We start from the raw sequence: 6,000 nt of genomic DNA, 5'->3' as shown, positions 1-6,000 counted from the left end.
CAGTATGGTTTGTTGTATTTTATGCCTAAAACTCTTAAATACTTTCAAACATCAGCTTAATTGTCCTTTATTACTAACAAAAATTTAAATATCTTTCATGACACATATGGCTAGAACAATCTTAATTGTTTAGAAATGGTATAAAAATAGCCACACTTTCGGTCAGCCTATCTAATATTGGTATGCATTTTGCCTTCATAAACTTAGTAATCCCCTGAAAAATCTCTGTTTACACTACTGTAAATTTGCTGGATTAAGTAAGTTTCTTTTTTCCTTCTCTATCAAAAGAAAAAAAATTATTTCTTTAAAATTTCCAGTTATCATTCAGTCAGTCATCCAGCTCAGTCATTCAGTCATGTGCAAAATCTTTACGACCCCCTTGGACTGCAGCACACCAGGCCTCCCTGTCCATCACCAACTATTGGAGTTTACTCAAACTCATGTCCATTGAGTCGGGGATGCCATCCAACTATCTCATCCTTTGTGATCCCCTTCTCCTCCCACCTTCAATCTTTCCCTGCATCAGGGTCTTTTCAAATGAGTCAGCTCTTCACATCAGATGGCCAAAGTATTGGAGTTTCAGCTTCAACATCAGTCCTTCCAATGAATATTCAGGACTGATTTCTTTTAGGATGGACTAGTTGGATCTCCTGCAGTCCAAGGGACTCTCAAGAGTCTTCTCCAACATCACAGTTCAAAAGCATCAGTTCTTCAGTGCTCAGCTTTCTTTATAATCCAACTCTCACATCCATACATGACTACTGGAAAACACCATAGCCTTGACTAGATGGGCTATCATTCACAAAGTAATGTCTCTGCTTTCTAATATGCTGTCTAGGTTGGTCATACTTTCCTTCCAAGGAGTAAGCATCTTTTAATTTAATGGCTGCGGTCAACATCTGAAGTGATTTTGGAGTCCAAAAAAATAAAGTCTGCCACTTTTTCCACTGTTTCCCCATCTATTTCCCATGAAGTGATGCGACCAGATGCCATGATCTTAGTTTTCTGAATGTTGAGCTTTAAGCCAACTTTTTCACTCTCCTCTTTCATTTTCATCAAGAGGCTCTTCAGTTCTTCTTCACTTCCTGCCATAAAGGTGGTGTCATCTGCATAACTGAGGTTATTGATATTTCTCCCTGCAATCTTGTTTCCACCTTGCGCTTCATCCAGCCCAGCATTTGTCATGATGTACTCTGCATAGACGTTAAATGAGCAGGGTGACAATATACCATCTTGACATACTCCTTTTCCTATTTGGAACCAGACTGTTGTTCCATGTCCAGTTCTAACTGTTGCTTCCTGACCTGCATACAGATTTCTCAAGAGGCAGGTCAGGTGGTCTGGTATTCATTCCCATCTCTTTCAGAATTTTCCACAGTTTGTTGTTATCCACATAGTCAAAGGCTTTGGTATAGTCAATAAAGCAGAAATAGATGATTTTCTGGAACTCTCTTACTTTTTCAATGATCCAGTGGATGTTGGCAATTTGATCTCTGGTTCCTCTGCCTTTTCTAAAACCAGTTTGAACATCTGAAAGCTCATGGTTCATGTACTGTTGAAGCCTGGCTTGTAGAATTTTGAGCATTACTTTACTAGCTTGTAAGATGAATGCAATTGGGCGGTAGTTTAAGCATTCTTTGGGACTGTCTTTCTTTGGGAATGGAATGAAAACTGACCTTTTCCAGTCCTGTGGCCACTGCTGATTTTTCCAAATTTGCTAGCATACTGATGCAGCACTTTCACAGCATCATCTTTTAGAATTTGAAACAGCTCAACTGGAATTCCATCATCTCCACTAGCTTTGTTCATAGTGATGCTTCCTAAGGCCCACTTGAGTTTGCATTCCAGGATGTCTGGCTCTCAGTGAGTGATCACACCACGGTGATTATCTGGTTCGTGAAGATCTTTTTTGTATAGTTCTTCTGTGTATTCTTGCCACCTCTTCTGAATATCTTCTGCTTCTGTTAGGTCCATACCATTTCTGTCCTTTATTGTGCCCATCTTTGCATGAAATGTTCCCTTGGTATCTCTAATTTTCTTGAAGAGATCTCTAGTCTGTCCCATTCTATTGTTTTCCTCTATTTCTTTGCATTGATCGCTGAGGAAGGCTTTCTTAGCTCTCCTTGCTATTCTTTGGAACTTTACATTCAAATGGGTATATTTTTACTTTTATCCTTTGCTTTTCGCTTCTCTACTTTTCACAGTTATTTGTAAGGCCTCCTCAGACAGCCATTTTGCCTTTTTGCATTTCATTTCCTTGGGAATGGTCTTGATCCCTGACTCCTGTACAATTTTACAAACTTCCGTCCATAGTTCTTCAGGCACTCTGTCTATCAGATCTAGTCCCTTAAATCTATTTCTCACTTCCACTGTAAGGGATTTGATTTAGGTCATACCTGATTGGTCTAGTGGTTTTCCCTACTTCCTTCCATTTAAGTCTGAATTTGGCAATAAGGAGTTCATGATCTGAGTCACAGTCAGATTTCATTAGTGATCATTTTATTCCTTTCTCTGTTATAGTTTCAAGCAAAACATAAGAATCCTAATGTCTCTGTGTCAGTAAAGAATTTTCATATAACAATATATTTTCTTTCTTTCATATTACTCAAACTAGGCTCACTCATCTATCCATTCACTCATGCCCTTAATCACCCAACAATGGTTAAATGTTTACCATGTTAGGCACTAGGACTAAAAAACTAATAATATATAATGTCTTCCTTTAAGAAATGTATACTATTCAAGATTCTATTAGAGAAACAAAAGAATTTAATGAAAGAAACATTTATAGATGTGTGTGCAGAATTAAAGAATCAGCAATGGATGTTGAGGTATTTCAGGGACTGGAAATTGTGGGAAGCCTAAACCATTCTTAAGCCTGAAGAGGGAAGTGGAGGAAATGGCATTATCAGCACTCAGTGATGTCTGGAGCTCAGACTCACTCAGGTGAGGTGCATTATGAGGCAGAAGAATTTAGCCACTGCCGGAAACACAGCATGAAGGCAGAAAAAAAGCAAAAAAAGAAATATTTCTACTGTATTTCTGCTTCTCTTTCCTTTTTTATTCTTCTGCCTGGATTTCCCATTGGCAAAACCCAATAGAAAGGCAAAGGGTAAGAGCCTGAGTGATGCTGTCCAACTGACATCCATATCAGAGCAGAATAGGGGACAGAATGAATTGAGAGTATGAGAAGCAGCCTCCAAGGTGGCTCCCGACAATCACCGCCTCCTGGTATTCTTTCCCTTGTGTATCTTCCCCTTGAATCAAGGCTGGATATAGTCACACACTTCTAATGAATAGAATGTAACAAGTGTTGAAAAGTCACTTCCACGATATGATCCCATCCTGGCTTCCTTCATGGGCTTCCACATTGGACATTTTCCCTTGCCCTCTCACTTCCTCATTCTATGGGAAGCCAGCTGCCCTACTGAGGTCCACATGCAAAAATAAAAAAAAAAAAAGAAGTCTCCAGTCCAGCAAGGAACTGAGGCCCTCAGTCCAACAACCCTAAGGAATTGAATCCTGCCAATAGCCATGTGAATGACCTTGGGAGTAGATTTTTATCAGCCAAGTCTTTGAATAGGCTTCAGCCCTCTGAGAGAACCTGAGTCAGAGTATCTAAATAATCCATATCTGGATTTCTGATCCACAGAAATTATGAGCTAGTAAAAGACTGTTGTTTTAAGATGCTAGGTTTGGGGAGTAATTTTTTATGTCACAGTAGATAATCAATATATGGGAAGAGTGGGGAGAGAGCATAACTGCCTTAGTTCACCATTTTTGCCTCATAGCATTAATTTTTGCCCCTCAATCACATGGAGAAACTCTTACCCCACACACAAAATTGACATCAGCTGTGCTATATAAATACGGAGTGTTTTCAGTTCATTCATGTTCCTTCCTGAAATGTAAATTACAAATGACCTCCCATCAGAACTTTTTTATATTCAATAGCAGCAAACAGGGGGAAATGAAAAGAAATTAGCATAAAATCTAGCCACTTTTTTTTAATATCTGCTTTGGTAGCTGGGCATGAGATCTAAAATTAAATATATATTACTTTTTTAATATATTAATACTTTTCTGATTGAGGTTATTTACCTGGTTGGGTGAACTAAACCTTTATTTTTACAATTTAACAATTCTTAGTGGTGATGACTTTATTGAGATTCCACAGTTTCCCATAGACTATTCTCATGGAAGAGTAAGAAGTTCCCCAGTGAAATCCTTGCGTTTCACACACGTTCTTCTTGCCTCTATTGTATCATAGTAACCCAATTTTCACATACAATTACTTTAGACAATAAAGTAAGGTCTTTCTGTTGGTTCTTCAGTGGGAGAAGCCCCCAAATTGTCAAAGGATTGTCTCAGCTCTTAATTTAATGGAAGAAGGACAATATTTCCTGTCAAAAATTGTTCTACCTAGGAAATTAGGATTTATAAATCTTCTGAATACTTAGTTGAAATATGATATATAATACTGACAGAGGTAACTCCCACCTCCATTCTTTGGTTCCTGAATCTCTGAATTCTGGCTATAGGGAAAATGGCACTGTATATTGAACATCTAATGTTAGTTTAAGTCACATACTACATTCAATAGCCTAGCAACCTAAACTTACCAGTTGTTTCTAAGTTGATGCTTCAGCTGATTTAAAAAAAAAATCTGTTTTTTAAATGTATTCAGAAACTGTGGAAAACTGTGGAAAACAGTGGAAAACAGAAAACTGTGACCACAGGAAGACGTTGTGTTACTGAAGACACTGTCAGATTAAATGAAGTCAAGACTTCATTCATCACTTGATCTCTATAAGTCCATACTGGCCCATGATAATGTTTTGTCTCCTACAGACTGGCATTACCTCAGATTCACTATTTAATAAGCCCCTCAGAAGGACTGAGGATTTCCCTATCCCAGTAAAAATTGTTTGGTAAATGACAAGTTCGTCTGGAAAAGACATGGATGCCATTTGTGGCCATATTTCAGGCTACATTCTTCCTCAAAGGGACATGGCCTGTTCCCAAATTAAAGAATTTCAGATCTGCGAATTGGCTAAAGTCTGGGAATTGGGTATGAGGCTAATTTTCACTATGACAACTTATATTGGTTTATATTTTATATTAATCAAGAAACACCTTAGAAGATTACCCACATATTTAATTGTCAGTGACCTTGTGATCAACTAGTCATTGACACCCATCCATGCTGGTCAAAACACTCTGGTTACCACTCTGTAAACTGTGTTTAATAATATATTATTATTAATAGTAAATTATATTATTATTAGTAATAGAATTACTACTACTACTACTGAGACATTATTATTAATAAGGATACTAGAATAATGTGTCCACCTTATTTCTGACAGTTTTGAGCAGTCACTTCACCCTACTACTCAGGGACTTCATTTTCGTGGCAATCTTTCATGTCCATCATCAGCTGTTAGGGATGCCAGCGCAGAGGTTTTAAAGGATGCCACCCTTCCTTTAACCATTGCATTCTACTATGTTTTGAATGAAGTAGGTGACTTCCATGGAAGATAAGAGTTGGGGCTTCCCAGGGGGCTCAGTGGTAAAGAAGCTGCCTGATAATTGAGGAGTTTCAGGAGGCACGAGTTTGATCCCTGGGTCAGGACGATCCTCTAGAGGAGGAAATGGCAACCCACTCCAGTGTTCTTGCTGAGTGGGCTGTATATAGTCCGTGAGGTCGCAAAGAGTCGGACGTGACTGAGTGAGAAGGTGTAGACCAAATTGTCCATTTTAAATCTGTTCTAATACGTTCATTTCTTTAAGCCATTAAGCTTCCTTTTCTACATTATATCAGTGTAGTTCTGAAATCTTAAACTCATTGACCACAGGCAATTGCTGAGTCCAGACTTTCATTTACCAGCAAACTGTTAGACTTACTCTCAATTTTTCCTGGCTAAAATACCAAAATCTCAAATTCTAATACAGGCCACATTAAGCATACAGTTAGCACATTCCAATGATTCTCAAATT

Source organism: Cervus canadensis, chromosome 6, assembly GCF_019320065.1.
Source record: "Cervus canadensis isolate Bull #8, Minnesota chromosome 6, ASM1932006v1, whole genome shotgun sequence".
Taxonomy (NCBI): domain Eukaryota; kingdom Metazoa; phylum Chordata; class Mammalia; order Artiodactyla; family Cervidae; genus Cervus; species Cervus canadensis.
This window is presented reverse-complemented; position numbering follows the sequence as displayed.